Below are 24,552 nucleotides of genomic sequence, written 5' to 3'. Positions count from 1 at the left end.
GACTTGCAGGCAATGAAGCAAGCCACATTAGCGAGCCTGTTCCATTGTAGTTCCACAGATGAAACTCCAAGGCATGGTCTGTGCCCTCTTGGCCCTGAGAGTTGGTGCGGTTTTAACCGACGGAACGCACTGGGAAGTGGATACTACAAGCACAAGGGAAGCCTATCTAATGAGGTACTCAACAAAGTGAAGCCTGTGTACACTGACCTTTGCACGGATGAGCTTTTGAAGAAGTGCCCGCACGGGAAAACCCAAAATGCCAACGAGTGCTTCAACGGTATGATTTGGCAACGGGTTCCCAAAGACGTTCACGTGAGCCTGCCCATCCTACTTTTTGATTTATACGATGCTGTTTGCCACTTGAATGATGGTAACAGAAGTGTACTGGCTATTTTGAAAGAAGCAGGCATCGAACCTGGCCACTACACTATCATAGCATGCTACACTAGGGACCAGCACCGTGTAAGGAAGGCCCAGCGTCAGTCGACTGGCGAAGCAAAACAACACCGGAAGAAAAGACGGGCAGCAACAAAAGCTAAAAAAGAGCTCAAGGCATCTAAGAAAGCCCTACCTAGGTGCCTGGTGGATTTTAACTGTGTAGGGCGCCATCATATTGTTGTACAAGCATTGAAAAACTTTAAACTTGTTTTGCTCAAAACTTGATTTTTTGCACTTTTTTGTTACGCCAGCAGTTGTAACTTCATGACCAATAATTCTTTTTGAATGAAACTTTGTATGTTCGTTCCTTTATTACTGAACTGTGCAACGAACTAGGATCACTAAAATGATTGGTAAGTTTTTATGTAAAAATGCTTTAGTTGAAGCATTGCAGAAAAAAACACCATTTTTTGTTTTCCTTGGTATTTTTACTGTAACTTGATTCCCAATAATCAAATGGCAACGATCGTAGTTCATGTCACAGTACCATGAGCTGGCTACCTTTGTGCTAAAAACTTTATAATTCCGGCGCTCCGTTCTCAGGTTATGGCTGTTCGCGTAAAGGCCAAGTTTGGGCAATGTTTTGTCAATAACAAATCCAATTCTGATTTTTTTCACCCTTTTCTGCATATGAACATCATTTAAAAAGATCCTTCATAAACCCATTTTAAAATAATATCGTAAAGGTCAAAATTTTAAAAAAATTACAAAAAGGTGGTGACATACCTTAAAGACCAGTCTTGCAAACAGCCCACGTTCTGTTCCCATGCGCTCCGTGCGAAAGCCAAAGAGGCGTTGTACCCTGTGCCAGACGCCCCTCGCAACCGCGCACTAAAACAGAGCATGTTGGGCTGTCTGCCGCAGTTTGGACAGCGGTCATTTGGAACGACTCCCCAACGTGCTAACCGGTCACGCGTAGGCACGCCCTCCATCTTCTCAACCAGTCAAATTCGCGCACCTGGTTAAGTACGCGATTGCAACGCCATCGTTTCCATTTTTTCATGCAGGATGCTGTTTCTTCCTCTTAGCTCAGTGTGCTACTCGCCTCCATTTCGTTATTTCTTGCGATGAAACATCTTCCAGACTGCATGAACCTATTGATTCCACTGTTCGTTTTAAGCCACTCTCAGCTCTGTAAAACTCAAGCGGAATTTGTCCTCGTGGTCCAATGAACGGATTGGCCGTGAAAGTACCTTTTAGTGTACTGCTCCAGTACATCGAGAGCCTGTACCTGGGTAGTTGCTGTCATCGAACAGCTTCTGTGTTGTTTTTGCAGCCAGCGCTGTCGTGAACATTCGTATATCTAGGAGGCTCAAGCCTCCACGGTTTGTGGGAAGCTGTAAAACGTTCCTCTGTACCTTCGCTGGCATTCCTCCCCATAAAAAAGTCCCCGTCATACAGGCGAGGCGTCACGTATCACGGCGAGGCAGCAGGGCGATGTGTGCTATGTAAACCGCAAAATCGCATGCCTGTGTCTTGATGACTGTTGCTTTTGCAGTTAGTGATAGATTAAAATGAGTGGCTGCTGCTACGACATCGGTAGATCTCCTAAGCTTGTCATCCCAGGTCTTTTTTGATACATCTCTTTCCTCAAAGTAGAGAGAGAGATAAAGATGCAAGGAAAGACAGGGAGGTTAACCAGACGCACATCTGGTTTGCTACCCTGCAATGGGGAAGGGATAAAGGGGAGAAAAGAGGTTGCAGAAAGATGAGAAGGTACACACAATCACGAGCACAATCGGGGAGCACACACAGTCTACAGGCGGTCGCCAAGGTTTGTTGACTTAAGGTAAAGTAGCAGTGCTTTAGTTGCTTTCTGCGCAACTGAGGCAGATGCCCAAGGTCCTAGTATCTTCTGCACACAAAATGGTCCGCGGTCAAGTCGATTCAAAACCATCCGTAGCTGGCATCGCTGTGTGTCACAGCAAGCGCAGCTGCACCGGACGTGTTCGATGGTCTCTTCAGCTCCGCAGTAGTCGCATGTAGGAGTGTCTGCCATACCAATGCGAAAGGAGTACACCTTTGTGAATGCAACACCCAACCGAAGGCGGCATAACAGTGTCGCATTGGAGCGGGAAAGTTGTGATGGTAGCTTTAGCTTGAGCGAAGGATCCAGTTCATAAAATTGACACCTTTGGAAGCTGGTAGACGACCAGAACGTGCGTGTGAGATCTCGAGCCAGCAGGTAAAGTTGTCTTGCTGCATCATTCCTTGATAGAGTAATCGGGACTACATGGGTTTCTTCATGGGCTGAGCGGGCTGCATCATCGGCTAATTGATTTCCGGTAATACCGATATGTCCAGGCAGCCATTGACATATAATATTATGCCCTCGTGCTAGAGCTTCATGATGGCAATGTCTTATTTCTTGTACCAGTTGGTCATGGCTTTTCCTACGCATGGCAGACTGCAAACTCTGAAGCGCTGCCTTCGAATCACAGAATATGACCCATTTTCCTGGACGTTCTTGAACGAGATATTGTAAAGCAGCCGTTACAGCAGCAAGCTCTGACGCCGTAGATGTAGTCATATGCGACAACTTAAACTTGATTGTCATTTCTGCAGCCGGAATTACAGCGGCACCTGATGAGCTGCTGGATGAGACGGACCCATCAGTGTATATCTGCGTTCGATCTAAGTACAACTCATGTAATAATAGCAGTGCTGCTTGCTTCAATGCTACTCTGGAGTGACTGCTTTTCTTTTTGATTCCCGGAATTTCTAGACGTACTTGCGGCTGGTCGAGGCACCACAAAGGGCATGCCGTTCTCGCAGCTGGCGTATATCCTGATGAAATCCTGTTTAAGTGCTTGGCTATGACGTCTGAAAACGTAGCACGTGGTCTTCCGGACGGTAAAAGGGCCAAGTGGTGGTCGGGAACACGGCTAGCATGTCGGACGTGCGCTCTGAGGCAATCCAAAACTATATATGTCCTGACCGGATGGTCTTTGGCAAGCATGATTGTGGCATAAGTAGAAACGCATCGGGGCAGTCCTAGGCAGATACGCAGTGCCTGACTCTGCAAACTCTCCAATGAATGAGTATTCGATTTGCAAGTGTTAGTCAGTACCGACAAGCTGTAGGGCAATAGACCCAGAAATAGGGCCCTGTACAGCTGTAGCATGGAGGCCACAGAAGTTCCCCATGCTTTACCGCACAAGAATTTCTTGATATGCACAATAGATAGCAGTCTCTTCTTCAAGTACACACAATGTGGGCTCCACGAAAGACTTCTGTCGATTATTATGCCCAGGAAACGATGCGTCCGTGCATATTTGACCCTCTGCCCATTGATGTAAACAGGGTATGGCGTCATTGGTTTGCGTGTAAACGCCATTAACGCGCACTTCACAGTTGATATATTTAGGCCTTGTTTCTGAAGGTAGGCTGTTGTGAGGGTTGCTGCCCGCTGTATTCGTGCACGCACCTGAGGGTGAGTAACTGCAGCACTCCAGAGGCAAATATCATCGGCGTATATGGATAGGCAAACCGACTTTGGCAGAACCTTCACCAGACCAATGAGGGCCACAATGAACATTGTGGGGCTTAAAAACCCTCCCTGAGGTACTCCGCAGTAGGTGTAATGTTGGGCAGTTGTACCCTCATATGTTTGTACAAAGAAACCCCTGCCAGTAATATAAGCTTTTATCCATTGAAACATTCGTCCACCAATGCCCATTGCTGCGAGAGAAGTGAGGATGGCACCGTCACCTACATTATCATATGCACCCTTCACGTCAAGAAAGAGTGCCACTGATATGCGCTTGCGACTTTTTTCTTGTTGAACAAATGTCGATAAATCAAGGACACAGTCAATAGAGGAGCGGCCCCGACGAAAGCCTGCCATGCAAGAAGGGTATTTGATGTATCGTTCCGAGTATCACTCGAGACGAAATAGAACCATTCTTTCCATCACTTTTCCGAGGCAGCTTGCGAGGGCAATAGGGCGATACGCTGTCAAGTCCAATGGTAATTTTCCCAATTTCAAAAGTGGTATTAATCGACTTATTTTCTATTTTCGGGGAACACTGCCGCTGAGCCAGGAGTTGTTGAAGCATGTTAAAAGTTCTTTTCTAGCTTTTTGTCCAAGGTGTCCCAACGCACTATAAGTAATACCATCAGGACCTGGCGATGATATGCGCTTAGAAGCGACTAACGCACCTTCCAGTTCTTCCATGGTGAACGGAATGTCCATTTCTGGTAATCGCGTCTCAGGAACGATCACGGTGTCGATGCTATCGTTCATAATATTCCCGGCAGCTCTCTTGCAAACTTTTTCAGCCACCTCGAGTTCCGTTTTCCCATGATGGAGTGCCAAAGCTTTAAAAGGGTGCCGTTGTTGTGGAGAGGAGTGAAGACCACGAACTGTTCTCCAGATATATGACAGCGGTTTATGAGGGTCTAGAGATTTGCAGAATGCTTTCTAGCGTTCGCTGTCCAGTCTGTAAATGCGTCGTTGAATCTTTTTCTGGAGCCGCCTTGCTTCCCTCAGATCGTATATTGATCTTGTGCGTCTGTATCGTCGTTCAGCACACCTTCGTATAGCTCGTAATTTTTCCAGTTCGATGTCAGACTGTGTTAGTTTAGACGAATATGGTAATTTACATTTGGACGCTTGCATAGCTTCCACTATGGTATTTTCCGGGCTGCAGGCGAGGCCTTCTTGGCAAGCGTTCTCAACACGCGATGCAAACATCGACCAGTCAGTGCCAATCGCAACACCGGAAGAGAAATTTTTTATGATACCATCGATCGTCACGTAGGTGGGTATGTGATCACTCCCATGAGTCTCAATATAGCAAAACCACTTAACTTTGTGAGAGAAGCACCGTGACACCAATGTCAGGTCAAGGCAACTGCCATACGTGAGACCCCGCAGATATGTGGGGGTACCATCGTTCATGATGGAAAGGTCGTAATCGGAAGCAAATGTAACAATATTCCGGCCGCTGGCATTCATCCTAGTGCTCCCCCAAAGCATGTGATGGGCGTTGAAGTCACCGGTGATGATCCAAGGCCCATCGGTTCTCATTAGGATGTCTTTTAATCTGTCGCAGTCAAATCGCGATCACGGAGATACATATCCACCAATAAGCGTGAACGAAACTGCATTATTCTTCACACGAAGACGCACGTACTGATTTTCGTCATTTGTACTTATTGGGTGCGAAAGATAAGTCAAGTCTGTGCGAATGTAAACAATTACTTCGCTTCGTTCTTCGCAAGCGGCTGAACAAAAAGCTTCATAACCAGACAATCTATAAGGCGTTGATACGTTTGGTTCACATAAGACAAGTATAGGAAACTTATTGGCCGGAACAAATTGGCGAAAGTCTGAGATACGGGACTTCATGCCTCTGGAATTCCACTGGAAAATCGACGCACCTTTAACTTCAGTGCGGAAGATGAGATTTTGTTGAGCCATTGTGCTTATACGAAGTTAGCAAGAACTGGATTCAGTGCATCCAGTATTTGCAGTGCACTCTTAGCAGACGGAGATTGTATGCTGCTCAGTAGCGTGCGAATCGTGGCAATTAATGATTGCACGATTGCAGCCACTTGCCTGTCTTGGTTGGAAAGGTCTCGAACCGGGAGCGCAGACTGGCCGTCATGTAGCTCCTTCGGTTCGCTTGATGCTGCTTCCCTTTGAAGTGCAGGCCACTCTGTTGCAGTTAGGGTATGCTCACTGGCTTTGCCCTTTACAGCCTTTCCCACGGCATGTGGTCTGGGAGGCAAAGGAGGTGGTACTGATGAGGGATCACACAAACGTGTCGAGGAGGTAGCGGGCGTCCTCGAAGATCGACGTCGACGCGAACGACGCCTTCTGACTTTAGTTGCGACTTCTCGATGAGATGAGTGATTGCGCACCATCTCCTTCAAGATGGCAATTTCCTTCTGAATCCGCGGGCAGCCCTTCGATGCGGCTTCATGGAATTCATTGCAATTAGAGCATTTCTTGACAGTTGCGACGCACTTATACGCTTCATGGTGCTCGGCGCAGCGGTGGCATACCACCGAATTTTCGCAGACGCTGCTCACATGTCTAAGTTTCATGCATTTACGGCACTGGAGAGGCTTTGGAATGAAAGGCCGCACAGCATGTCTGAAGCACCCCACCTTCACATGAGAGGGGAGTGATGTGCTCTTAAACGCAATCTTCACACAGCGAGACTTGCCTAGCCGGGTGACATCAACAATTGGAGTATCAGTTGTTGACTTGACAAGAAGTTGTAAGTCCTTATTGGAAATAGCGCCATCAATGTCGTAGATCACGCCGGTTACTACATCACATCCCAAGGGAACATGAGAGCGAACTTGGTTGCCGTCCAAGTCAGTTACACTGCGCAGAACGCCCAACGCACTTGCGTGCAAAACGTCCACAGCCAGTATATTCTTTCTGGCGTTCCCTCTTATGTCCGTGATCTCATTTGGCACGAGCGTTTCCAGAGACCTCGACACAGACTGTCTGTTAAGGCGTTTCATGCTGACGGTAGGAAGTGCAGGCAGAAACAGGATGGTATAAGTGTTCGATTTTGGCGGTTCACTTACAGTTTGAATAGTTGAGGATGAGGATGTCCTCTTGTTCCTTCTCTTCGCCTTGCGGCTCAGCACAGGTTGGAAACCGTCATCTGAGAACTCCTCACTGCTGAGATAGTAAGCATGAGTATCTTCACTGTCGCTGTCGCTCGCTTGTCCCATCCGCTTCCTGGAGGCGGTCGCCACTGACGCCGCTGGTGCCGGCAGGCGCCCGGGGTGGTCTACTTCAATCCCCTCCAAGGGAGCAGCGGAAACTGATCAAGAGACTTAAATTACAATTGAAATACGCCGGAGTTAGCAAAAGTAGCTCCTATTCAAAACACACTTCTTCGTCTTCTCCTCTCCTCAAAGTAAACGCCTAAAATCTCAACAGCTTGAACGTATTCTTAGTCACCTGGCAATAGTTCTCTGAAGCCTCCAAAGTGCAATGCCTTACATTTGGTGGTGTTTAAAAAAGCACCAGACAGATAAGAATACTGAGCAAAAATGTCAACGATTGCACTATAGCTAGAAAAGTTACAAAAAATACACCAAAATATCATTGGTGTATGCGACATCTTTCAAGGCTTCTTTGCCTGGCATCGGGAAACCCACTATGCACTCGAAGTTTGCAACCTTTCTAATCAAAGGCTCTAGAGACAGAATGAATATAGGGGAGACAACGGACAGCCTTGCCTCACCCCTTTTTAAGTTGCAAAGCTTCTGGTCACTTCATTGTTGAAATAAAGACAGCTTGACAGGTCCCGCTAAAGTATTTCTACCACTCGCACATACTGCTCTTAGAGGCCAAATATGCGCAAAATGGCGAAACGATACCCATGTTCATCTCTATCAAATGCTTCGGCCTGATCAAGAGAAATATGTGGTCCTGAGATTTGTTTTTTTTTCTATATGCCAAGGGTTCTATGATGATTGTAAGAGGTACGAAGACGGAACGTCCTGGTATTGCACATGACTGCAAGGGGGACGCAATCTCTTCCGAAAAAGGCCCCAGACGCCGTGATAGCAGTGGGGCTACTAACTTATACTCTGTGTTTAGAAGGGTAATGGGCCTCCACGATTTAGGATCTGACGGCTCCATACCCTCTTTCAGCAATAGAATCACCCTTCCTTCGCTGAAGGACAGCGGTTTGTAGCCATCACGAAACAAAAGATTCACGAGAATGCTGATCGCATTTCCCAAGATATCAAAAAAACGCAGATAAAATCCCGTGAGTATTCCGTCTGGGCCTGGTCACGTGGTCGTATTCATTGACTTTTGGGCGTACTATACTACTTTATCAGTTTCTGCATATAATACTAAACCGTCTTCCAAGCCTATCGATGGCAAACCTTCGCAAAAGTCTGAGAGTTAAGCAGAAAACTCGTCATCCTGAGCGTCATGGTCTGCAGTAAACAGTTTTGCAAAATAGTCTCGGAAAACTTTTTGAACTTCGTCCGGGTCATTAACATTGTTATAATCCTCGGTTAACATGGTTAACATCGAAATCTGGTGATCAGCACTTCTTATTGTCGAGAATGGCCCCACTGCGATTTCCATGGATATTTTAGGTGATTATATTCCGTCCACGTGGTTATTGCTTCCGTCCTATCTGTGTGGATAGCTGATCATCTAAACCTAATTGCGGTGAAGTATTCTACCACCGGAAGAACATGAATTATTGGGAGATCTAGCGATTAGCTGGCTGAGGCGTCGGCCATTTCATTTAATGTTAACCCACAGTGACCTGGTACCAGTAGTAATTTTAGGTACTTCAGCTGAGACGGAACTAATGATCGTAACGTCGCGATGACACGAGAGGTATGAGGAATTGTAAGAGCTGTACATACCGATAGTGAATCCGTAATTATGATTGCTCTGTTCTCATTCCGCGGAAGTTTTCGCAGAGCCATGATGACTGCCATTAGCTCCGCCTGAAAAACAGGAGTGAAATCGAGTGGCCTCACAGCAAATGACCAGCCAAGTGATTGAGTGACTATTTCTACACCTGCCCTTTCCTCATTGACGAAAGCATCTGTGGCTATTATGTTACATGTCTGTGTATGCTGTAGAAAATCTGCTAGCCTGTTCTCTAAGAATTTGCGGAATTGAAATTTAGAATGTGGAGGTAAATCTCACATTTTCTATATTAAGAATATGGTTTGAGATATCAGATGCAATTACGTCACTGATGTTGACATTTACACTTGTCAGTTTCTTTTGTACATAGATTATCTGCGGTCAATGAAACCGAGGCCATTGAACGAGAAAGAACGAATCTGGGTCACCGATCAAAACGTATTCACCTCTTTTCACTAGTAAGCTGTAAATTTAAGAAATGTGTGTACGGTTAACAAGCGGAATCGACAGAGCGTCTAGGAAGACGCGCTTCCTGATAAATAACATTAATTGCTGTAAACCAAGGGAGCCCCAGACACAAGCGCAGAGCTTCCCGCTCCAAGACAACTAACTGCTTAGTTTTGTACTCTGGTCCTCCATTAAAACAAGACATATCCGAATTATAATATTGGGCACATACATATTTTGTATAACATTAACATGGTGTCTCTACGTACGAAAAATTTGCGATTACTCATTCTGCGCAGTAAGTCTAAAGCCCGTTGAGCCATAGCCGCAATGTACTCTATATGTGGACTCCAGTTAGGTTTTTCATTGTACAAAACACCCAAACATTTAAGGAAGTCTGCTTACGGAATGGGTTTTTGATTATATTCATTGTCGATTGAAATGGAATCAGCTATGGGAAACGCCAAGAGAGCGCTCTTTCTTACATTTAAAGCCATTGAAATTGACTGCAACCATCTTTCTAGCATGTTCAAGTATATTTGTAATTTTTGCTGTAGAGCATAAATATCATTGTCAGCAGAAAAGAATGCTATATCATCAGCATATACATAGAAACAGATATCGTCGCAGTTCGGTATGAACTCATCAGTATATTAAATAGAAGAGGTGAAAGAACTGCTCCTTGGAGAACTCTACAATTCTGTTTGTATATAAATGACGAGCATCCTACCTTGACACAATAAAATTCCCGTGAGGTCAAAAACTCTACTAACCACGCCGTCATGTACCGTGGAAAGTTTAAAGTCATCAGTGAATTCAGTAAAATTGAATGTTCAATGCTAACATAGGCTTTTGCAATGTCAAGACACACTAGTGCCGCGTATTGTCTTCTTTTTTTAGCAAGCTGTATTCGGCTTTCTAAGTCTGCATGGGCACACCAGAGAGAACAATCGGATCTAAAGCCACTTTGTTGAGGTTTTAGTACGGACTTGCCTTCTATCCAACTAGTGATCCTGCCATGCAGAACCCTCTCTATGAGTTTGACCATGCTGGAAGTTAAGGATATAGGTCTTATATTTTCTATGTTGAATATTGGTGCCTCTTTCATAGCTATTGGAATAACCTTCGCTATTTTCCAAACATAAGGAAACCATGCATGGTTTACAGAATAATTTATAACATTAAGAGTTTCACAGGGAGATGTTTCAAATAATATTTGGATCATAGGTACTGTAATTCCAACCGGGCCCGGGGCTGAAAGGGGTAACTGCCTTATCACTTAGGATAGTTCCGACATTAAAGCTTCCTCAAAATCAGCCTGGTCTGTACGAATCTGCCACCTTGTAGGTACAGTTGATGTAAATCTACACTCTAAGCCTTTAGCGAATAAATCCACAGATTTAGTCATTTGCTCAGATGATAGAAGTTAACATTCCGAATTTACTGGTGATGGCAGGTCTTCCTTCTTCTCATGTATCGAAACAGTGCTTTCTTATTTTTCGGTTTTGTGAGAAAGACGTAATGTCAACGATCATATTCCTCCTTTGCGTTAGCGATTGTGCGTTTAAAATTAGCTGCTATAAATATATAATCAGACCAGTTTTTAGAAGATTGATTGTGAATAAGCTGCTTCCAAGCTGTCTGGCGACGGCGCTGATCTCGCGTGTAATCTTCATTCCACCAAGGACTAGAGGGCGCCCTTTCAGCCGACTCGACAGTAAATTCAGCTCGTTTATAGGCTCTTTTAGGAATTGCGTTCAACTTCATCGCTTTGCAATTATTACTCTCTTCGCAGGAATTCGATAAATATGATGTTAGGTTATCTCTATTTTTTTTGTTCACAAACACTCTGACCTGAGGGCGAGGAGGGGTTCTCGGGCAAGAAATATCAAAACCTATAGGAAAATGACCTCTACTTGTGGCACAGTTCAGCGCTGCCCAGGACGATCTTGAAATACCCGAGCTCACGAAACTTAAATCTAAGGCAGATTGACATCGATCACAAATAAATGTGGGGGTTCTGATGTTTAAGCACGATAGAATATTATCTCTTGCCCACTCCCAGAGATGTTTACCACACTGATCAGTTTTAAAACCCCAACACGTGTGATGAGAGTTAAAATCGCCGAATACAATTTTCTCCTTACACCAAGGTCTGATTGCCATATCCAATCGTCTAATGTCTTGTACACCGTCCGGAAAGTACACATTAACTACGGAGAAAGGCTGGCCATCGGGTAATGTGACATCTATCGCAAAAATTTCACAATCTGGGGACATATACTTGTACGAGATTTTCGCCTTTAAATTGATTCTGTTACAGATGCAAAATGCTAGTCCCCTACCTCTGGACGTGCGGTCCAGCCTAAACGCATGATAACTGATTAGATGAAACGGTTTATCTACGGGGAGTCATGTCTCTTGCAATGCAATTTTATCTGGGGTATATTTTGAACACAAATAGACTAGATCAGTTGTTGAAGAGTGAATTGATCTGCAATTCCGTTGGAGATTTTTAATTAACCCTATTTTTTTTAAGAATCTCCTCCGCGACTGCCTTATCCAGAATAGTTTCTTTTAGGAAATCTATCATGAGAGGCTTGTTTTGTCTTCGAGGCATTTTTTTGTTTTTTGCATGCTTTGGTGCGGATTTTTTCAATGGGGGAGACCTAGTGCGTTTTAGTGATCTAGACTCCAACTCCATATCATCAGACTCCTCAGTTTCGTCATTTACATCATTCCTTTGGTTCTGGTTGTCATCTAGAGAGGGTCCTGCGTGGACACGGTCAGAAGTCATAATTCGGTCGTGGAAGCTCTGCAGTCGTAGAAATTAAATGATTTGCCGGCGTTCACAAAAAGTGGGCCATTTTGTTGGTAAAAATTTGAGATAGAGTATCACAAATGTTTGCAGCAAGGCGCTCCATAGTCTTTTCCATTATTCTTTTGACCACTTCCGCTATGGATTTAGACAAAGATGCATCCGATAACGTAGTATGACGTTCCGCTACCCCTGAATAACCCTGACTTTTAGCCTAAGTTTTTGCTAAGGCCTTTTTCGGGAGCAGCGTCTGCGATCTATGATTTCGAGAATTTGAATTTCTCGAGCCATGGCAGAGAAATTTGAATTATCTTCACCGTGCGCTTCATTTCAAAGGCAACATTTTTTTCTTCTTGCTCTGACATTCATTTGCGTTGCGAGACTCCCCGCACATCTGGCATCTAAGAGCGGACCTACAGCCTTTCACCGTGTTGCCATAACGCGAGCATTTAACACACTGCACTGGTCGAGGTGTTTTCGCTCCAACTTGCAGATTTTGCGCCTACCTTTGAAGCAAAATCTTTTGCGATAATTTTAGCACTGCGTAAAATAACGACTTCAGTAAGTTCCACAGTAATTTTAACGGATTCAGTATCAGTCTGTGCCTCCCTTACTGCAGATGAGAACTCGCATGCTCAGAGTCTTTCAAAGAATCAGTTCTTTTGCATCTCAATCTGATCAAATTGGTCTGGGTTCCAGACCAATTTGACCAATGACCATTTTAACCATGTTTTTAAATGTCAGATGGGCGGGGAAAGTCATCTTCAAATGGGCCTGCTATTGAGGTATTACCGACAACAAAATTCTTAATGGGCGAAAGTTCAAAGAGGAAACTGCTGTTAGAGGGCGTTTCCTGAACTTTACTAATAGCCACGTCAGAATTCAAGCACTCATTGTATCATTCGAATAGTAAAATATGTCAAACGCGAGGAATGGAAATCGCAATCACTGATGTGAAGTGTAGAAAAATGTGAAATCGTTCTTTTTTTTTGCCCAAGATTGGCCCTTTTCGCTTCCCCTTGCAGATTTTGTGCCCACGTTTAAATCAGAAGTTCTTGCGCTAATTCTAGCACTCCATAAAATAACGACTTCAGTAAGTACCACAGTAGTTTTATCCTAATTCCGCAGCTAAATTTATACTGAAACAGGGCTGGCCTGGCGGGCTCCCCTCATTGTCCTTTTCGTGCAGTAAATGAGTCAAAGTTCCTGTAATAGATTCTCTGCCTTACGCAAAAACACTTTAGGTTCCGTTTGCCACTTTCTCGGAATAGATTTAAATGCACAAAATGTGCTCTCACCGAGACATAGTGTCTTGGCCACCATCACGGGAAGATCGTTGATGCATTGCAGAAGCTCGCCAAAGCTTCAAAGAGGTTTACGTGTAGAAATGATTCTTCGGTAGATTTTGCAATTTTAGGGGCAAAGTTCCTTATATTAACACCCATAAGTCCCTCGTAGCCGTTGTAGTAGTGTGTAACAAGTATAACATTTTGACCTCCAAGGTGGTGCTGGTGAGAGATTTCTTCTGTGCATTGTTGAACAATAAAAAATAGTGCTCAATGTGCAAGCCAATGGCTGCTAAGGGGGAATTAGAGACAGGAGAATTCGGCTTTTACTTAACGCGCACGCTGCGAATTTTTATTGTTCAACAACGCACAGAAGACAAGAAAGGACTGCTACGTTATACTCGCTGGGCGTAAGCTCCTAGGTTTTAAAAAGGTTTAGCGAGCGTTGGGCCGCAGTGCCATGAGTACAGTGAACTAGTATATACCATGAGGTGGTTAAAGGTGGGAAGTAGACACGAAGCGCAAGCCATAATAAAGGGTGCGTGTGCCTTCTCTCGTTCAGTCTTTGGAATGTCCACTGGATGGCGGTGCTTCTATGTGGGGAATATGTGATGAAAAGATGTGAGATGGTGGTACTTGAAGTCTTGAATAGGTGGACGAATGGACACATACACAGATACATGGACGAACGCACGGATGGCTGCACGGACGGATCGACGATTGGACGTATGCAGGAGTGGATGCAGGGATGAAAGCAGGGACGGACGCACAGATGAACGTGTGGACGCACGAACGCACGCACGCACGGACGGGAGGATGAACGCACGGGCAGCCAGACAGACGCACGCATGGTTGGACGGAAGCGAAATTGAATGGGCGGATGGTAGCTTCGCCCCACTATCCATCATTCACTCCGTGGATATGCTGCCATTTTTTTCACATTCACTTAAAACGAGATGCGGCAATTTATTGCATTACACTACAGATTATTTACTTTTATATTATTAAATTATTCCTGTTATACCTTTCTTTCTCTCGTAAATAGATTAATTTTAACCTGTTATTAAGGAAGTAATTCATGAAATTTATGTGGTTCTTGGCTAATCCCCCAGCGTAGGTGTGCGCAACATTGTCAAGGATCTTGACTTGACGTGATAAAACTAACTGGAACACTTTTCGAGGCCTTCAATACATGCAAGAAGCATGAAAACACTGATGACAGTCCAGAATAGTGCGCCTGTTGACACGAAGGACCACTTGCTCTTCAAGTCTGGTAATTGGCATTACGCCTATGCGTCAAAGCACTTCACCGGCGGAAGCGCAAGTATGTTGCCAATTCTATCGCAAAATATTGCTATAACGATTATTTGAACCGTTTTACACCTATTTCAAGAGCTAGTTCATGTCCAAATGAAATGTTTCAATCTATACGAACTAAATACAAACTTGACTCCACAATACTGTCGATATTTGGCTATGTTAATATTATCCACAATATAGATTTGTCGTATTTAGGGGAGTTTAACATACCGGAAAAATGTTGTTTGAGCAGGCCCAACCATATTTTCAGTGGAAAAAAAGTGCGTTTTTTTCAATTTACTTTAGAGTGCATTAGGTTGTGTTAGAAAATAGACGCCTTTTATGTAGTACGGAAAGCGCACTCGGCCACCCACCTAAAGAAGTTTCTGCTGTCATTCACAGGTTGTGATTCTTTGCTGGCATTACTGCTTTATGACAATGTAACTAAACTGGTGAACCAAGGCAAAGATGTTCGGTTGCGTCACATCTTAAAACTTTCCTTGTATTATCTCAAGCGGTGCATCTAAAGTGCTGTTCGCCTGCACTTATCGTGATAGCACATGAATTATTGCTTAACACCACTGAGCAATTGGAGTCAATTTAAGGTATGATTATTGTTGAATTGTGTGCGCATGCCTTTGCGCATGCCCGTGAACATCTGGTGTAACGCTGTCGTGCGTAAACGCGACGGCAAATGGCCTCAACTGAAAGATGAGAAGCAGCGAAAAGACAGTGTAGGTTTTTTGAACATTTGCTGTATTTTTCACGCTTCACCAGCTAATTATTTCTTCTCCTATCATTGACTTGTCTTTTCATTTCGCAAATCTCTAACGAAAGTGCCAGTTTTGTTTCGAAATGAGATAGTCGAGTGTTCAAGTCCACTGCAAGCAATCATTTCTCTCGGTCTCTCTCTCTCTCGAATAATCGATGGCGGTGCGACTGTGGTTAACGCTTTCTTTTGTTTGTTTGCCTTTATTTTCCGCAACAACAGTTCGTGAGACTCGATTTTCCGTGTAAGCAGAAAGAGGGCAAGCTATGGTGCGGTTCGGCTTGCTGAAAATATGATTACTTTTTGTGCAAAAAGATGGCACTGCGTTTTGCTATATTCCCTTTTTTTCTTTTTTTATTTCAAATGATAGGTTTTGAAACTTTTGTTGCGTTGATTGTACCGATATTTGTGGCTGGTGTGGTATGACAGAATGGCAGATTTAATATATAATACGTGAATTTTGTCTTATTCCTCCGCCGCGTTGCTTGAAGAGCGTCCTAGTCTTTTGTTCTTTTTTGTTTACTTGTAATGTTACAGCAAGTGTAGTTATATGAGGGGTCATCACGTTATCCGATAGCACATTTGTCGATGACTTGAATTTTCGTATTTCATTGCTGAATCCCATCTAGGAAGAATAAGCAAGTAAATTTACTTTGCTGTTTTTGATGCGTGCTGTACCCATATTCAATCACCATCGCGGTACCGAAGCATTCAAGTAGGTGGTTTAATTTACCAACGAAAGCATAGAAAAGTGAACGGCGTCATCGATGTTCACCGTTACATGCGATATATTGTTATAATCAATACAGTTATAAGTGGACTCGACATAACGCGTATAGGGAGGCCAAATGTGCGTCCTTTAATAGAGTCGCGTGAACAGAAGAAATTACAGCATATATCTATAGCACGATTCCGCTGTGACAGCTTTATGAAGCATGCCACAATCCAAGAGCTAAAAAGTTCCTTACCTACCTTGTGGTAAAATACAATGAAAGAGGACGCGATTATTCTAAGCATACACTCACAACTTTTCGCCGTCTTGTCGGGAGGCACAAACCGTTTTGCTTAGAGGGCTTTCTAGAGGAACTTCACACCAGTATGGCCAACGCCGTGGTATGGCCGACCATCATGTGGTGTACGCTGTGACAACAAATATGGCAGCTGCAGTGAAGTTGATGTCGCAGAGGTCCTCAACCTATAGCGGACAAAGCGTACATCAAAGAGCCTAATCATGTGACGTTCTGTTGCATGACGCCATGTTATAATTCGTCACGTCATGAAGACAGCGTAAGCTTTCGCGACAGGTGACATAATGATGACGTGGTGTGGTGACGTCCTCGCAGGATGACAATTTCTGCATCAATCTTTCCTAACGCTGCGGGGCCTTTGCTGCCGGTGGTTAATTTTCCCGTTATATGAGGCACCTGAGACTTTCGCCTCAACAAGAGCGTGCGCATTTCATTTGTTTTATAAACAGGATGTTGGAGCGTCTTTAACCAAGCGACAACCAGGCGTGACACCACCTTACTAGTTTGCACCTGTTCCTGTGATGTGCCAGAGCCTAACGCTGTACAGAGTGCCGAAAAGCACGCAGAACAACGCTCGGGCGATCAATCAGCTTTACCCTATCGCACAGATAATATGGAATCTCCTTGGAAACGCAACCTAGCGTCAAGCGTATTGAAAGCTATTTGTCAGAGAAAACGGATTCGAGTAAACACCAGGGCAAGGGGCGTTCAAGACGACGCAGGCGAGAGTGCGGGCCAGGGTGCGGTGTGGGTGTGAAAACCGTGGTGGACTTCCTATCGAAAATAATCGAGCTGAAACAGCTTTTCGTTTAGATACCATGCTGCCTTAAGCCTCTTTTCACACCGCCTACGCTTGGGAAGTTCCACGCTCTATTGGCATCCTTTGTTTGCGTACCGCTCCGGGTTATAGAGCCGAAAGCCGCTGTACATGTGCGAAATGACTGGTATTCATTGGCTATCCCGATGGGGTATTTTTTTATTGCGTAATAAGTTTGGTTCTCTAACAAACTGCTTTGCCCTTTATTGGAAAAAACAAACATTGAGCAGGTACCATATCTGCGGGTTTTGTATTCGCCATGTTCCGCGCCAATTTTAGCCGCTTCCCAACAATGTACTTCCGTACTTTGTAGCCGCTGTGTCCCGTTGTATTCATGAAGGTGCCCTAAACAACGCAGAATAAACTTTACAAAACTACAAAAACTAAGATGATGATGCCTGTTCTAGAGATCTGCCCCATGCAATTTTGTCCCGGGATCCCTTCCACGTGTTAAATATTTAATTATTTGACCACACCGACAAACGAAGCTCGTTATTTTTATTTGTGCACTTTTTGTGTTCTTGCACGAACAAATTGTGATAGAAGCTAAGATGTTGGTTTTATCTTTCTCTCACATCGAATTGATTGATTGATACGTGAGGTTTAACGTTCCAATACCACCATATGATTATGAGAGACGCCGTAGTGGAGGGCTCCGGAAATTTCGACCACCTGTGGATATCTAACGTGCACCCAAATCAGAGTACACGGCCCCACAACATTTCCGGAAGCCTCCATCGGAAATGCAGCCGCCATAGCCGGGATTTGATCCCGCGACCTGCGGGTCAGCAGCCGAGTACCTTAACCATGTACTGGACCACCGTGGCGGGGCCAAGCCACCATTGTGGTACATACATTATAATACGTTTCCTTAAACATAAAACAATTTTATATTTCGTGCTCTCTCTGGCATCAGCTTAGGTTATTTAAAATTGTCCTGTGTTGAAGGCAGTCATGGCTTATTTACGAGAAAGCATGTATACAAGGCAGAACCATGAAACACCAGACTAAAAACCACTGAAATCTTGTTTTTATAATAAATGCGTGAATAAAAGTGCAGCTGGTACACTTTATATATGAACTTGGTTTCTAGATTGCAATTATAAGCAAAAATCGGCCTTTTACCTGTGTATCTGCGTTTTAGAAAAATGCCAATGATCTGTGCCTCTCAAAGAGTAGTGTAGATTGGTTTACATATCAGTGAACTATGATTCCATCGATTTGTTAGGTTTCATGTCCCAAAACTATCGTATGATTGGGAGAGACGCAATATTGGAGTGCTCCCGAAATTTCAACCACATGAGGTTCTTTAACACGCACCGAAATCTGAGCACATGAGACGAAATCTGAGCACATGAGCACATTTTCTTCTCTATTTTCTGTGACATTTTCTCCTCTTGTGGCGCCGGGATGCAATCCCGGCGCCACAACCGGGCTTTCATCTCGTGACCTGCGGGTCAGCAGCCAAGTACCTTAGTCACTAGAATACCGTAGAGGGGCATCAGCGAACTCTTCATATCAGTAATGCGAAGCATTTTTTCCAGTACTGCAGCCACTTCTATCTATCTATCTATCTATCTATCTATCTATCTATCTATCTATCTATCTATCTATCTATCTATCTATCTATCTATCTATCTATCTATCTATCTATCTATCTATCTATCTATCTATACGCCTGGACTCTAAGTCAGTCGCCGGATAACGAACGGTATATATGCCGCGCGCTCCTGTGTACTGACTAAAATCCTGTCTATAGGGAGCTTAGCAATAAAAAATATCCGCGACAACCGCGCGGCACGGAAGAAACGCCTACAGCTGGTAAGAGCAAACGCAAGAAAGAAAAAAAAAGAAAAAAATGGAGATAGCCACCACGTATGTCGCGCCAGCCTGGCCCCAGGAGCCGGCATCAACTTACGCAGAACCCTTCAGGGACAAAAAGCGCAAGCGCAGAAAAAAAATGCCCCCCCCCCCCCTCCTCCTCAGCCGCCGCCTCACCAGCTCGGCGCTGGGCGCCGGTATCACGTTCCCTGTCACGTGCACAACGTGGCATTTGTGCGTAACCATTTCATCCCGCTGCCTTGTGATGGTCGTTTTTCTACAGAATGGTACGGAAACATTTTCCAGTGCCTTACGGCACACTTTATTCTAGATATACATCTCCCTGCATTTGGGCAAACACTGGGATGTGCAGTCCCAGTGTTACTCTTGATTTCAATAAAAGAGTACAAAGAACTTTCCGTTTACCAGTTGTCGAGGTATGGTATTGTGTCATGCGCTAAATAAAAGAGTACTAGTGCATGCGCGACAGCTTACTGAAACACTGGCCTACTTAAGTTCATGCTCGTGTTCTACAAAACACGCCTAACTGATGATATTAGGAAAGAATGGCAAAAAGGAAACAACCCGAAGACAGCGAGTTAGAGGAGAATCAAATTAAAAATCGATTGCTTGGTGTTTGATTAGTGGTTGCGCAATTTGATGATGAACATCAAGTACAGAAGTCGGGTGCAGAAGTCAGCAGGAGAGCGTATGTCACCGACATCTGCTCACTCTTTTGAATATTAAGTACAGTTCTGATATTGCAACATAGATTTGTAACAGTGAACCACGCCCAAGACAACCAGTTTACTGCTGTAGAGTAATGTACCAGCTATAAAAATCCCCATTTCCTAAAGAGCAACTGCATGCAGTAACAATAAAGACTTTGAGGTTCGTTCTGCACCATTTCTTTTCCCCAATTGCACGCGAACGTTCGCGAAAGAGATGTGCTGAGGCATTATTTATTTGGAGGAAGACCGACCTGTCTGCCGCTAGTTTGTGTACGTCATACTTGATCTTGGCGCGCGTTTCGCCATAAACTTTCATGGCGGTGTGATGCTGAATAAAGATAAGAGTAGCCACTCCCCATAAATAAGATCAGTTAAAGAGTGAAAACGAATATATACCACGCTATATCACAAAATACGGCACAGAAATCCTAGTTGCAGAAATAAGTAATCCTCAAAATGCTAAAAAGCCGCTGCTGCCCCAGCGTGCAGCTCGCGGCAGTTTCCACCTACGAAATGCAAATGTTAGAGTTGACACGCTGAAACACCCGTGCAACGTTTACGTGTGAAAGCGCATTGTCTTCAAACAGCTGAGAATAGGCTGCTGTCACTGACACGCGTGTACCTCCCGACACAAATCAGTGAAATTGTTCGCAGCACACGCACGTGTAAAAAACGCACGTAGGTTTCGACAGCCGAACACTGCCTCGTCCACGAATTTCGGTGAGCGTAACACCCGCGGATCACGGGGAAGCACTCACCACAACGACGCACAAACACACGTTAATTGTTCTTGCGGAACGGCTCAACATGAACCGAAGTAGGAGCCGAAAGTGCTCACCGTTGTTGTCTCGGGTTCATAAAGCCCTACAAACTAGTCGCTGATCAAATGCATGCATATGGCACAAAACAGTTCAAAGTTGCACCGACGGTTCGCAAAAAGCCACTTGGTATATATAGACATCTGCTTCACGTGCATGCAGTCCCCAGTTAGATTTCAGGGCTGTGTTTGCTTTGCCTGTTAATCTAGCAGATGTAGATTATTGTGATGCTAACGGTTTTCTAATTGCCTGTAGTCATAATTTCCGCCGCAATATTGTCGAGAAGCCACTTTCACAAGCGTAAAATAATGCTTTTCTTTCAACACCGCGTCAGGGCTGGGTTGCCTATGGAAATGTCCCGCCTAACCACAGGCCGTATCTTGCCAGGAAGAATTTGACCTAAAATCCTGGCTAATATTTGTCCCACCTATTCGAAAGGCCACTTCGAATTGGGCCGGTTTCTCTGCAACACGGCTACAGATCCGCCTAGAGGCGGCAATAATTACCTGATTTCCTGCCTGCGGGCGTGTACTGTAACCGGGATTTGACTAAAATTGTAGGCTTGGGTGCTCTCGTTATCACTCATTTAACTTGCGGTGAGTCAAAATTAGTTTGGGAGAGTAATATAATTCGAGGAATGTGACTCACTGGTAATGACATAATTAATGTGAAGATTCCGTTATCTATACCATGAAACCCTTTCCAAAACACACGTGTGGCACTTACCCGTATACCACGCATGCACATCTATGAGCCACAGGTGTGTGTCAAAGGTGATTGAGAGTTCATATCTATGCTTGGGCAGCGAGAACAGACACTGGTAATTGTAGACCCAAATCACAAAGACAAAAGATAACATCAGCAGCGTTGACCCATGAAATAGAAATGATAAATATTAGGTCTCCAGCAGGAGTAGAACTGCAATCTGCTCGCCAGTCAGGTATTGTACCACAGAGACACGTTTGGTCTCGATACTGCTTTGGACAAAAACATTGTTCAGGCGTAATATTGGTGAAGCATTAATTGTTTTTGCAATACCGCTAGTAGTTTTATAAACGTTGCATATGCACCTCTATCACGCATTCATCACGTTGGGTTAGCGGTAATTATAGATAAGCGCCATCGACTGAAGTTGACTTGTTTGGCACTGTCCGTGGCTGCCAGCTTCGCGATCACAAGGGCTACTTATCAACTGACTGCTTCTGGCGTTGCTAACAGTCAAGTTGCTGTTGGCATCGTTACGTGGTTGTACACAGCTGGTTATATGAAACATATGTGACTGTTCAACATAAGGATGTGCACATGACATTTGTACATATCTATAGCGTCCTTTCATAGTCTTTCGCTTAGTTCAATGCAGCCACATTCCCATCCGCATGCTTCGCATAGCGTGGATTCGCAAGAAAAGCGGCATGCGCTGAACTTTCGTGGACAACACGTATGCCAAGCAACCAGCACTCAGAAGTAACATCCACTGTCAGCGATTAACACGAGCCACCCGTCGCTTCAGATAAGCGCTTTGAATAAGTGATTCAAAATTATAACTTGAGCAGGCGGTAAAAGTAGCTTCTTCTAAAAATATAGACTCAATAATTCTTTGAAGGCTACAATATTTTCCAAAACCTGCGGCGTTAGCACTCAGGAATAACATTAGGACACATGACGTCATAACGTTTAACGTCAGATTTACAATGAACCCATGTTGTGAGTCGCTCATTCTCTTTTAGCGCTTAGCTGAGCCACCAAGGCACACGTAATGCCGGATCTCTCAGTATCGCTGCACGCAATAACGGAATAGCGTGAATGACGAGACCGTAAAGTTAAAGGTTACGGGAATGAGTCACCGCTGCCCACCCATTCATGCGTCAGCAGAAACCGCATTGGCACCCATCCTCCTTTTGTCGTTGCTCTATCCATTGTGATGGAAATGCGCATAGCCACAGCAAAGAACTTGAATGACAAAGGCGCCACGGGTAACGCTGTGTAATCGCATAGTGCAGATGGCCAGTGGGGGCCTTTCGGCGTTCGCGTTTATTAAACACGTTGTGTGGTGAGCTAGAGTAAATATTAGAACCGTTCTTCTTTAGTGCTGCTGGGGTACTGCTCTTTTCTCGCTATGAGCTGTCTTATTAAATCGTGTTATCCTGTATGGCGTGTATTCTATCGTGATGTCATGATTTTGATGAAACTGGTCACGCAGAAATGGCGAAACAAAGTTGAGTGTTTAAAAGACTGGTACAAGAAACGAGTGATTTCCGATTACTATAGTTCAAACAGAATATCTACATTGTGGGAAAGTTCTACTTCATATTGACAAGTTCCGTTGTTGTAAATGTGGGTCACATTAGAAGGCCGGGCTGTCGTAAGCTGTTGTCGTCTCTTCGCGTAACGCAGGCCAAACCACTTGTAACACAGCCAGCAGTGGCATATTGAGCGTGCACGCGCACACCTAAAAACGAAGGGTTCTTGTTCTTGTTGTTTCCCTGTGCAAATGGCTCGTACCCGAAGGAGGGGATGGGCCGATTATAAGAAAAATTTGCCCTCTACTTTCAGCATTGCGTCAATCCTACAAAACGTTTGTAATTTATTTTGATTTGAAATGCCGATATTGTTTGCAGAAAAAAATAAAAAGTAGTGAGACCGTAATTTAGCAAGAAAATCGTTTAGTCGCAGTGATATATTCCTGAATGGCGAATAAAACATCTCTGTGGCTGAAACCCAGGGTAGGGGCTCCAAATGAAAGAATATCAGGTTGTGATAATCGCAAGCCCAGTCTTTGAAGAGGTGGTGCAAGTATGCTTTGCCTGAATAAATCGAAACGGCGACATTGTAATTAAAAATGACTGATCGTTTCCTTTTGATTACAGTAAATGCATATAGGGGAATTCAATATACCTGATCTATGCAAGTAAAAATTGAGGGAGGTAACGCGGCAACGAAATTTCGTGATGACAACTTTCATCATCCTTGAATTGGACAGTTCACTGCGCCAGGGAAACAACAAGTGGTTGTACTCCGGAGAAGCCGTCAGTGCAGGGTCTGATAAATTTTGCCTGATTTTAAGTGTGCGAAATCGCGCCACCGTAATGTGTACTGTATGAGGAAAAATAGGAATGATGACTGTGAAAAGCGATGCATTCGCAAGAGAATCAGCTATTTTGTTTAACAACAAACCTTTGTGCCCTAGTGCCCAGATTAAATGAATGCTTCGGCGATGACAGTGAACCAATGATTTAAAAAAGTTTCAGTATTGTTGAGCGACCAGATGCGGACAGAGTAGAGCACACTGATAATGAATCAGTTATGACTGCTACGACTGGAATGGAAATATTTACCTTTCGCAAAGCTAACAATATTGCCATGAATTGCGCCAGAAAGACAGTAAGAACATCTGGTAAGCGAAGTGAAAATGACCAATCTAGTACAGGGCAATATATTCCAACGCCTGATTTTTCATGTGATTGAGATGCGCCCGTTGCAATAATGACAGTTGTTCGCAGAGTACCTAAATGGTCCTGCAATAAACTATTTAAAATGCCTGTAGGTAATAGTTTAGCGTGAATTGGGAAGATATCATAGCAAACAATTTCTGGAGAAATTTGTTGTTGAGTTAAAGAAATCAGATTACGAACTTGTATACTTAGAGGCTCATGTAACGATTGAACAAATACTATTCGTGGTTTGTGAAATCTGGGCCAATGTACGGAGAATAATAGGTCAGGATTGGAAATAAAAATAATTTGCTCAGGTTTAAACGGTGCTTCATGTTGTCGTGAAAAGGTCTGCACAGTAAGAATGATAAAGCAACATAGTTAGGTTGGTATTCGTGCTTCAAGGTATAAGGGTTCTTCACCTTGTTCTTCGAGCACACTGTTGATGATATTAGCTCAGGCAAAGCCACAT

Source organism: Rhipicephalus microplus, chromosome 2, assembly GCF_043290135.1.
Source record: "Rhipicephalus microplus isolate Deutch F79 chromosome 2, USDA_Rmic, whole genome shotgun sequence".
NCBI lineage: Eukaryota > Metazoa > Arthropoda > Arachnida > Ixodida > Ixodidae > Rhipicephalus > Rhipicephalus microplus.
This window is presented reverse-complemented; position numbering follows the sequence as displayed.